At 37.7% G+C, this 12410-nt stretch overlaps 1 protein-coding gene across 9 annotated transcripts in view; it reads right to left on the bottom strand.

The window, feature by feature from the left end:
• Nucleotides 1–12410, bottom strand: part of TENM3 (teneurin transmembrane protein 3) — a 478347-nt gene that overhangs the window by 254009 nt on the left and 211928 nt on the right. The gene's annotated exons all lie outside the window — the stretch shown is intronic.

Raw genomic sequence — 12410 nt, 5'->3', positions numbered from 1 at the left:
ACTATTACTACTGTTGTATCACTTCCCCCTTTCTGGCTTTTTAAGGAATCTTTTAAGGTATGCATCTGTGATTTACAGTAAACATGAAACTATTATCAACGTAATTTTTTTCTTAGTGCGTTTTATTAAAGTAAAATCTGAAATATATATGTGCATAGTTCTACAGTATACACTCAGTAGCCATTAAAGTTCCCTTAAATTATCTTCTGTCAGTCATTTCAACTTCTGTTTTAGCTAAATGTTTTCCTGTTTCTTAAAAAGTCACAAATTGCTATAAAAATGACAGGGACAGGCCACAGTGGTTTTGGTTGTGTGGTATAAAGAAACACTTCTTATATCCACAGCTGCTGGTAATGAATGCAGCATGTTTGAGGCCTAATCTTGGACAGTTTCCTACATTTCTGACTGCAGTTTCCTTGGCAAGTTTTCTGGGACCATATTATCTATATGTCCCAGTATTTCAGCCAAAACTTTTCAATACAAGAGTTTGGCATTGTGCACTGGCTTTCAGAAGTCTGTCCTCCCAGAGTTAACAACTTTTTAGGAGTCTTTGCCCTAATTTTTTTCTGACAACTTTTTTTTTTTTTTTAATGCATAATTTTCTACATAACCACCCTGCACCCTGTAAGATACAGCAGAGATATTACATTTTTGTATAATAAAATCACTACTTGTGAAAGATGCCAGATCGACAGTATCAGAGACTAAAATTACATTTGTCCACAGCCCAGCTACAGTAACAACAGCAGCAATGTGGTTGTTTTCAGAGCTCTCACATTTGAGCTACTGTGACTTCTAGGGTAAGTGAATAGCTCTGGACTTTGTTCTGCCCGGACTTCTGATAAGCCTGGATGTTGCTATAATTGGTCTGATGATACTGTAACTGAGTGGTGTAAGTAGTGCAATGTAACGCAGGATTTTACACAGGTCATACTCCGTGAAGGAGGCATTTAACCTATCTCCTCATACTGGTGAAAGATGCTACATTTTACTCCATTACCAAAACTAGTCTTTAATCTAAACACATGAGTACACAGATTTTCTCCTAATATAGGGAAAATGGAAAGAAGATCAGCAGCCTGGAATGAAGCTATGGGTGTAATCCCAAATGACTTTTCCTAGGTTTTGATTATGTATTGGATAGGAAGTTTAGGAAATTTGGTGCTGAAGAATTGTTCTCTTTCAGTTTTTTGGTTTAAATGGGACCTTATATATTTTCTGTTTTAATTTGCAAGAAGTAGTTCCTACCAAAATATGCTTTTACATAGGACTTACCCAGCTGTCAAATTCTACTCTGTAATGCCAACAGAGTGAGATTCAAAACTATGGATGAACATATGTTTAAAATTATTACATTGTAAGGCAGAGATAGACACGTTCTTATATAGCAAAAAGGACAAAAATAAGCTCATAAGCAAGAAGGACATAGGCATAGATAAAATATGTCTACATGCACCATTAGTCATCATACAGAAATATTTCTAACTTCATATACGTACATGGAAAGTTAAAAATTAAATACTCAGAAGCAAAGATCTGTGTTATAAACCAGGAAAGGTGGAGAAGATATAGGGGAGATCTAGAACTAGAAATGAAGTAGGATAAGCTACAATTCACAAAGTGGAGCCTGGCACCGTAACAAGAAAGAAGTAAGAGCAACTATTACGAAAGTACTTGAGAGTTAAAACTTTCCCAAATATTTTGCTGCCTGGGGTTGCTGCTGATTTTATTGTAAAAAGGGAGCTAAAACTAAACACCAGTAGCTGTATAGACAAAAATATCAAATTTTTACATGCTTAATCTTACCCTGGCTTATTTAATGTAACTTTAAAAGTCTCTATCAATAATCTTGTGACAGAGTAATTCTACCCCCCCCCCCCCCAAAAAAAAACCACCAACCCAAACCCAACCCACAAACAAACCAACCACATGACAAAACCATAACAGACTCTCTGAGCTAATGTATTTAACCAGGAAACAGTCTAAGCATGGTTATGGGTGCTGAAACAAGGATTTTCACATCTGTCTGATCTGGACAGTCAAACTGTAGGGCCAGCCATGATAGAGATTTCCTTTCCAAGTTCCTGTTCTCCCCTAACAAAGTATTACTGAGATTTGTTTTACATGTTTGACAGAGAGTAAATTACATAGATATAGGAAATCCTCTGAAGATTTGTGAGCCTTGTGAAAGAGGTTATTGTGAGTCAGGGAACATCAGAGTTAGGATACATAAGTAATACACATGCTGTCAGCCATTATCTTAAGATGATAGCACAATTTTGTTTGTTGGATTTCCTTGAAAAAAATCTTTTATATTACTTCTGGGATTGCAGTTCAACTCCAGTACACAACCGTACCGATGCTGTGTTCATGCTTCAAAATATGTTCAATTATGTAGTTGATTATTCAAAGCCACCGCTCACTGTTCAGCACTAGTTGGTGCAGTTTTGCATTGTGGAAAACATAACAGGGCAAATGAGTAGTTTTTCTCTTTTTTCTTTGTTTAAAAAAAAAGAATATCTATCCCTCTGACACAGAGTAGCACTAAACTGATGGGTTTTGCAGTCATATATGTTGCCTGCTTAAAGTACTTTCAAGGTGATGACTGTAGAAAAACATAAAAAATTTGGTCCTTCCTGCTCAAGCTGGAGAGAGAGTGGTAGAGAGCCACCAGGATGATTTAAATATTGAGAACTTGCCACAAGAAGAAAGGTTGGAAGAAGGGATTCATGCAGCCTAAGGAAGAGAAGGCTCAGAGGGAGCTAAGCACAGTCTCCCACTGCCTAAAAAGTGGTTATAGAGAAGATGGAGGTAGGCTCTTCACAAGGGTACGTGGTGACAGGACAAGAGGCAATGGGTCCAAGCTGCTTCAGAGGATATTCTGTCTGGATATTAAAAAAAACTTCACTGTAAGAACGATTAAAAATTGGAATAAGTTGCCCAGCTAAGAGGTGGGATCTCCCTTGGTGAAAATCTTTTCAATCTCTGAGACATAGCCCTGGATCATCTAAGTCTAAGGCCCTGCTTTCAACAGAAGGTCGGACCTGATGAGCTTCAGGAATCCCTTCCAACCCCAACTTCATGCAATTCCACAGTCTCAGTTTAGTTTGCTGTGTTTTGTAACTACAGGAGGAAAGGCCTCCTAGCTGAATCACCATTTCTCATCCCCAAATTGCCATTTGTTCTTAAAGTATCTTGCCAAAGTATCATCCCACACATGCAAAAGAAAAAAAAAAAGAAAAGAGTTCAGTCATAGTGCTGTCAATATTCTTTATTTACTTTCTTTTACACACATTCTTGTGGCACTCAAGTGATCCTAGAAATGAAAACTGATTTGGAAGTTTTGTTTTTTTTAAAAGATATAGTGCATTAACAGTCCTACTGTATTTATGCTTAGAGCTGCAAAATAAGCAGAATAAATCTAGTTGTGAACCAGTAGCCTATATGTAGATAAATTTATAGAATGTCCTAGATTCACCTATACCGCTTTTCTTGTGCTTTGCTAAGTTGCCAATGAAAAGTGGTAACTTCATTGTAATAATCTGAATGTTCATTCTATTTCTCTCTATATAATTATATATATAAGGCTAACTGTACTTCCTGATGGGTAAACCTATGTTTACTGTGAATAATATGGGAAGCAGGGGGAAAAAGAGCATATAGAGTGACATATGTTGAGAACTAATGACAAAATATGAATAACTGATATGAATAGGTAAGTAAAACACAGCATAAATTAACTTGGCTCTATTGGTTTACAAGCACATACAGGTGCACAGCATTTGAGAGGAATTCTTACATCATGGTACTGAGAAAGCTCATAGCCAAATGTGTATAACTGCAAACACTACTACTGTCTTTAAGTCCCATTTAGCTACAAATAGATATTTGAGTATATATATACAGAAATCTATGTTTATTTCCAAATTCCAGCAGTACCCACACATAACCAAGTACAAAAGGAACTCTGCTTGCTTTGAGAGACTGCTGCAATTCCTTTCCTCACCAAATTACATCATATTTTTCTTTTCTCTCCTGCTACGGGAAATCTACTTATAGCAATTCAGTACCAGCAGAAAAGTCCTCCCACGTGAAAAGATGTGTGTGACAGGGCTGTATAACCTCACGGCAAGGGCAGAAACACTTCTGTAGGTATAGTGGCTCAGGCCCCAGGCAGAGGTAGGTGAATATAGGATCCAAAGAAAATAGCAAGACAATACAGTTATGCTGGACATGCTAAAGCAGTTGGCTGCTGAGCTCAGAGGGTGAGCTCAGATTTCTCTATTCCCTCCTAAATGCTCGATGACAACATAAGGAGGATCCAAGCTCACCCCAAGCCTTTGTATAGTGCCTGGACCAACTGGCAGGATCTTACCAGCGTGAAGTCCTTACGCCAAAGATATTAACAGTTATGTAAGTAATGACTACACGTCACTTTAACACTTTTGCAGAAAATGAAATGTATAAAGGAATAATATTTAATTTTGAAATCGTAAGAGGAAAGGTTTTATTTGTAGCACTATGTTTATTCATGGATGTGTTACTTATTGTAGACTGGAGACAAAAATTCATCACTAGCTGAATCATGTTTTATATTACTGATTTTGAAGTTACTGATTTTGTATTTATTAATTTTAAATTTCAGACCTAAGATAAATGGAAGCATTTAATTCTCAAGAACACAGAGCTAAACATTGAGTTTTCCAACTACAAAACCTGTCTTAGTGTCAAAATTTGAGGGAAAAGGCAAGGATGCTTTCAGGTGAAGTACAGGTGGTTATTGTGGCTTGACAAAACTAGCAGAGAAGAAATTATTTCTTTAGTAAGACTTTGGAGAGTAAGTGGCTATTATCTTTTAAGTAGAGGATTCGGTGCACATCCCAGCAAACTCCACAAACCCACCAGTAAAATTGAACAGAGATTACAGGACAAGTTTATTTTTAATTTGATACACTATTTGTTCTCAATTATAAAGTAACATTCTTATTTTAACATAATATTGACCATTAATTTCTAAACCTGGGCCTGCAATTCCAGATACCTGAAAGTACAATTACCAACATGTACTCCCTCCTTAGTCAAACTTGTGATGAACAATGAAGGAAACAAAGGAACTTTTATCAATCTCACAAATCCCACGGCTGCTTTCAGATGATGCAGCATTGACTCATAGTTCATCAACGTATATGGGATGACTAACATACAGTTACCTCACCTCTAAAATGGGTGTTCCAATATCTGCCTAAGGACAAGGAGGTGGTAATCTGGAAAGCTACAAACTTAAGTATTAAAAGCTAAGTATTAAAAGGTTCCTAAATAGGAAGTTAAAAACATAGCTTCCAACAAGTCTATGTTCTTCACCCTCCCTAATAAACGATTCTCTTCTGGATAACCTGCTCAGAAAGCTATGTCATACCAGAGGAGGTTAGTGAGCTAGACTAGGCTGAAGTCAGTCACTCATTCTATAGCTTGAAAATTATAACCGCACCCAGAATAAACAAGCTAACAGAATGAGCTACTTTTCCTCAGATCTGTCCTGACACCATCAGATTTACTCGAAGCAGATCAACTCCTGTGCATTTCAATGAACAAAACTTGTGAAGTCCCATGCATTGCTCACACATGTGGGGACATCTGGATAGTTTGACAGTAAGCCGACTCAGCTGGGAGCCTACGTGGACATCAGCAATGCTAAGAAAGCTTGTGAAAACAAAGGTGTCATTCTGAAATCTGAACAATGGTTAAACAGACACAAGAGAGACTCAGTAAAGGACAGAGTCAAGTAACACTCCGGAGCAGACATAACTTGTCAGACATAACTGCCCTGCTCCATCCTGTTTAATGGCCCTTAGCTACCTGATCCAAGCACTAGATCAAAACAGTTAGATCTACCTCTTCTCTCTAATGTTGAGACCCAGTGCCTGAAGCCTGGGAAGATACAGGTGGAACAAATAAGTGAACAGACAGTGAATTCCTGTTATGCCTTCTGCCTTCTTAGGAAAGGGAGGTCGAATAAAAAGGTGTAACAGCACAAGCTCTGTGTACTACAAGAGGGAGTACAGGGGTCTTGGGGACACTATCAGGATCCAAAATAAATCAACATTTAAATTTTGAAGGAAGTATTTTGACAGGTTAATTATTTTTGGAAAGTCCTATTTGCACTTTTACATTTTGGTTTTGAATGAACTTCTTCCTTTCTCTGCCTCACAAATAATTTTTTAATGTAAATACAAATTGCAATGAGTGATGAGAAAGTACACACAAGCACAAATTTGATGACATAAAACTGAATCAGACACTTCCAGCTTCCTCAGTAAACCTTAAGCAATTTCATATTACAGCTATGCCAGTCTAAGGCTACCAAATGGGAGGTCCCACTTCCCACCCCTTGAAGCCATGGATTCCTGCCTGCCTCCCTCCTCCCCCTTCTGTTAGATCAGCCTGTGCAGCTGCAGGGTGAGTTGCTTCAGCTGGCTGGTGATGTAAGGCGATTTTTTTCAGGTTTAGGATACAGTTCCATTACAGATGACATTAAAATATTTACTGCTGTTGCAGTTACGTCCATCTTCTGCAAACCCTGCCTCCTGTGTTGTGTCAACTGTGCTGTTCATCTGACTCTGCAGGGAGCAAGTTCAAGCTACTAAATCTTCAGGAAATTATCCACAGAAATTGGGGGTAGAAGGGCTGGGGAAGAGAAGCAGGGAATAATACTCTGCTAGCTCAATGGCCTCAACTTGATCATTAAGAAATTGGATGAATGCCTGCCCTAATACAAAGAAGTAACAGCCACCACATAGCAAGACTCGGGATCAAGGCAGTACCAGTGTATACACTGGTATACTAGTATACTAGTATAGTGTATACTAGTATACACTAGCACTGACCATCACCCCTGGATCATCCAGCAAACTGACGTGTTCTGTGTCTGTGTGATTAAGTGCTATGTCTGCAAAAGAAATGGCCACAGCATCTGCCTGGAGTCAAGCGGGATGGGATCATCCCCTTCTGATGCATATGGATATTGGATTGGCTTACCTATCATATGAAGTCTTATCCTTATATTTTCCATTATAACAACACACAGGAAAAATTGTTACATCAACAGATCAAGAGAACACCAATATGCTTCAATTCAGCTTTTTTTAAAAAAAAATCTTTGGAAGCAGAGATTTGGTATGTTTATATTTTATTGGGAAAAGGGGTATGGAAAAGTAACATCAAACAGCTAATTGTTGGAAAAAACCCAGTGGCCTTAAGAGTTTTTTCTAATGAGGTAATACTGATTTATTCAACTGGTATTATTTTATAATTATTCAAATCATGATTTATTAACTCTTGTCTGGCACAAGCATTCAATCCCATAAATAGCTCAAAAAACAACCCCAACAGTGAATCAAAAGAAATATTAAACTGAACTAAAACAATCCTGAGACAGCTGGATCATGAAAAATTGTTCAATTCTGAGAACATTTAAAGGTTAGAGCTCTATTACGGGTAAAAGAAAAAAGATCATAGAGAAAAAAAGATTAATACAGTGAGTACCTAGTCCTTCTTTTATTCATTTCATTTCTACCGTAAGGCCACCATTTTGCAGATGGTCTGAAGTATCACATTCCTTACCATCTCAAAAGACTTTATATCACTTATTCTAACTATGCTTCTAAAAGGACAGCCTACAGAAAGCTGCTGGGAATACAATAGACATTATCGTAGAATGGTTTGTGTTGGAAGGGACCTTAAAGATCATCTAGTTCCAACCGCCCTGCCATGGGCAGGGACACCTTCCACTAGACCAGGTTGCTCAAAGCCCCATCCAACCTGGCCTTGAACACTTCCAGGGATGGGGCATCCACAGTCTCTCTGGGCAACTTGTTCAGTGTCTCACCACCCTCACAGTGAAGAACTTCTTCCTCACATCTAACCTAAATCTACCCTCTTCCAGTTTAAAGCCATTACCCCTTGTCCTATCACTACATGCCCTTGCAAAAAGTCCCTCTCCAGCTTTCTTGTAGGCCCCCTTTATGCATTGGAAGACCACTATAAGGTCCCCCTGGAGCCTTCTCTTCTCCAGGTTGAACAACCCCAACTCTCAGCCTGTCTGCATAAAAGAGGTGCTCCAGTCCTCTGATCCTCTTCATGGCCCTCCTCTGGACTTGCTCCAACAGGTCCATGTCCTTCTTCTGTTGGGGGCCCTAGAGCTGAACACAGTACTCCAGGTGGGGTCTACTTGACAGCAGAGTAGAGGGGCACAATCACCTCCCTCAGCCTGCTGGTTATGCTTCTTTTGATGCAGCCCAGGATATGGTTGGCTTTCTGGGGTGCAAGCACACATTGCAGGGTCGTGCTGAGCTTCTCATCAGCCAACACCCCCAAGTCCTTCTCCTCAGGGCTACTCTCAATCCACTCATTGCCCAGCCTGTATTTGTGCCTGGGATTGCCCTGACCCATGTGCAGGACTTTGCACTTGGCCTTGTTGAACTTCATGAGGTTTGCATGGGCCCACCTCTCAAGCCTGTCAAGGTCCCTCTGGATGGCATCCCTTCCCTCCAGCATGTCGACTGCACCACGCAGCTTGGTGTCGTCAGCAAACTTGCTGAGGGTGCACTCAATCCCACTGTCCCATGTCACCATCAAAGATGATAAACGGTGCCAGTCCCAATACTGACCCTTGAGGAACGCCACTCGTCACTACTCTCCACTTGGACACCGAGCCATTAACCGCAACTCTGAGTGAAACCATCCAGCCAACTCCTTATCCACCAAGTGGTCCATCCGTCAAATCCGTGTCTCTAATTTAGAGACAAGGACGTCATGCAGGACAGTGTCAAATGCTTTGCACAAGTCCAGGTAGATGACATCAGTTGCTCTTCCCTTATCCACCAACACCGTAACCCCATCATAAAAGGCCACCAGAGTTGTCAGACAAATTATTATAGAAGAAGATTCCTTGTATCTTCCTTCATAAAGATTTTAAAATAAAGAATGCAAGTGTAACATAGCATAAACCTGGCAAGGTTTATGGTCTTGCACATCTTGCATGCTACATATGAAGTCAGACTTGAAGATATCACTTCAAACATGCAGAACACTGGCCACAGAACTACCATTAGTTACATTCCTGATTTAACTTGATTTTTGGAGAAAAGATCATGATTAAAACTTCTGGCAATTGAAAATCTTCCATAAAACCACAGAGATTACTTCAGCGGTTAATTAGTCTTGATGCTAAAATGCCACTGAATGTTAAATGCTAATGTTAAAATTCACATGAATGATTCCTGCATCATTCAGTCAGTTATTCTGCCAGAAAAACAGTCAGCCTTGTAAAATTATACATGGTCAGTATTTATAAAGCATAGGGAACACCACTGTCTTACTTTCATTTCTTTAAAAGTTTTCCAGTGTTAGATAACTTCATAGAAGTTAACATTAACAACTGCAAGAGCTCTTCAGCCAGCTCTTTTAATTTTCTTAATGGAACTTTACTATAAATTGGCATCAGCGTTTGCAGTCTTAACTCATCTACTTTATGTACACCTGTTGTTTCACCACATATTTTTGCACTCTTGAATGCAGTTATCTGGCCATAGCGCTTGAAAACATCCGGTATTAATAGCTAAAATTTAGTATTTCCATAGAAAAAGTAAATATCATATGATCTAATGGTCCTCTTTGCCTCCTTTTCCTCCATCCAAGTACAGAAGATAAGTATTTATTGAATACTTCAGCATTTTCTGCCTTACTCTGGGGAATTCTTCTATTTTCGCCTAGATTCGGTTAATATTGTTAGGATTCCTTTAATTCCTTTTCATCTTAATGGCCACAGCAAAGAGCCCAACATCTGCCCCATTAAAGGAAAGAAAAAAAAACAACCTGCAGCACCAAACTTACTGGCCTTTTATTTCTCCCTAATTTGTCCTCCTGCCCCTTCAGTTTTCTGAATTTCTTAGCTGATACATACTCATTATCATCAAATTATGCTCTCCTCCAGTTGTTTTTTCAATACACTTCCTCTCAAACTAATTTATTTAACAGGGCTTTTTTTTCCTATCTAGGGCAGTTTTCAGCACAAACTTGAAAGAATAATTTCAGGTTTTGGATTTGAATATTTTTTTGAGTTTGTAAAATGGGTTTTTAATTTACCAAGAGAGATTTTACATTACAGTTTTTCACACAGAGAATATTTCTTGGGTTTCATTTTCCTCTGTTTAACAAAGTCATAAATTAATCTGTTCACTCACCTAGGCCAACATTAACTATGATTTTTTTGTCTTTTTAGCCATCGATATGATGTTTAATAAAGAATTTATTGCACCAATGTTTTAGTTATCTATGATTTTTAAATGTCAGAGTCATTTTAGTACTGACAGCATAAGACATACAGAACATAATCTCTCCATTGAAGTTCCCATGATAATACAACTTTTTTCCACTTAGATATTATAGGTAGGTTCTTAATGAGTCACACTGTCCTCTGGTGTGATTTTATGTCATAGATGCTTGATCAAGTTCAACATTGAGCAGGTTTTCAGAACCAACCCCCAAATACTTTAACTAACGCTAACGTGTTCTATTAGGTAGTGATGAAAGGGGGAAGAACCCACCTTGACCATACAATACACTCTTTCAATGGAAGCATATTATTTGTTATTTAAATTATGTAAACTGAAATAAAAACAAGAATAAATGAATCTGGTTCAGTGTAGCAGTAATTTTAACCAATGTAATAAATAAATTGTCTTGAACCTTGCCACAAATATTTGCACTCTGCACTGTCCATTACTTGACATATTTTATAATTATATTTTAGTTCTCTGTAAGACACACTCAAACTCAAAAGTATAGATGTTGCTACTAAAATGCTATTTGTGCTCTTAGCATCTTCATTTTTCTTCTTAACGCTTTCTTACCTTTTTCTTCTGCCTTTATTTGATATTACTGAAGTGTTTTTATTTATAGACATTCCCAATTGCAAATTTTGGAAGTGTTTGTCATTAGTATTTTTTCTATAATGTAGGTTAAATTATATTTGTGATTTCTGTTGGAAGTATATAGCTTCTATACTCTATACTGAAAAAGTAATGTGCTTAAAATAAATTTTCCCTACATCTTCAGACATACCTGAATATCATTATGACTACCAGGATATACGGGCTTAGTTTTTGCCTTCAGAGATCTAATTAATTGCCTTAAACTGTTAACAGCCCACATTCAAGACAGACATGGCTTTCTTACGTAGTCTTTCTGCAACTATTGTGTCAAAATATATTTACTTGTATTTACCTATTAGTGAAATAAAGAGAATTCTAACAGAATAAACCAAAGATAAAATGCAAAATTGTACTGCCATTCAAAGGGCTGGCAAATGAATGGAGAGATGAACACTTCTCCCCCCAAGCGATTAGCAAAAGTCGTTTCACATAAAGAATATACTGCTCTTGGAAAAAAAAAGAATGTAAAGACATTTTATCTTCCACTTCTGACTTCCTGCTTTTAAAAAAAAAATCTACACGTTAACACATTTCAGACAGTTAGAGTCTTAGCATTTCTCGCTAGCATCAAGCAGATCACTGTCAAAATGATGAGACAACCATCCAGTCAAATGTGCCATCAGGCTTGAAAATCTGTGTGGTCAGCAAACTTCATTGTACAAAAAGGCTGACCTTTACCATCTTATTTTATTTTCTTTTTAAAGAAAGGTTAATTTGGAGGTCTGTTAACTCACACAAAAATAGATTTAATGAGGTCTTTCACACTTCTGGATGAAATGTTGATTTACAGGTTGCCACTAGTAGGTGCTGAACAGTGGGACAATATCAAACAGGTTTCAATTGAATGAAATGACATGAAAGAAATGAGTTGAAAGGCTTCAGATTGTTTGACAATGCCTTTTCACAACACATTATTCACTAGTAATGATTTTAATAACTAGAAAATATTATATACACTAGCTACGTGGCTGCTAATATCAAAATGTTGTATCACTTGATAAAAAGGGTAAGGGTGCTTTTCATTCTATCTTGGTATTTATATGTTAGCTTTTATTAAATTTCTATATGGAAAAGAAATCTCATTTCTCGGTAAAATCAGTGGGACATTAACAATAATTACCATACAACCAATATGCACATAAATATGCTAATGAAAAGATAGAAAGAATCTGCAACTCACATCTCGATTCTTCAATTTCTTGATTACTCTTTGTTTTCAGAAACCAGAGCAGGTTTAAAAACAAACATGCTTAACTTACTTTCAAGTATTTGCTACTGATTCTCTAAAATAGGGACACGCCTTCCTTCCTTTTATTACAAAAACATTTTTCAAATTGTACATCTAAGGATAGACGTCTACATACGGATGCTAAAAGACCTGACCTGGCAAATATACAAGTACCTCTGAGCTGCAAAACA

This window comes from Accipiter gentilis, chromosome 3 (assembly GCF_929443795.1).
Source record: "Accipiter gentilis chromosome 3, bAccGen1.1, whole genome shotgun sequence".
In the NCBI taxonomy this organism is placed as follows: domain Eukaryota; kingdom Metazoa; phylum Chordata; class Aves; order Accipitriformes; family Accipitridae; genus Astur; species Astur gentilis.
The sequence above is the reverse complement of the archived record's forward strand: the minus strand, read 5'-3'. Positions and strand labels throughout refer to the sequence as shown.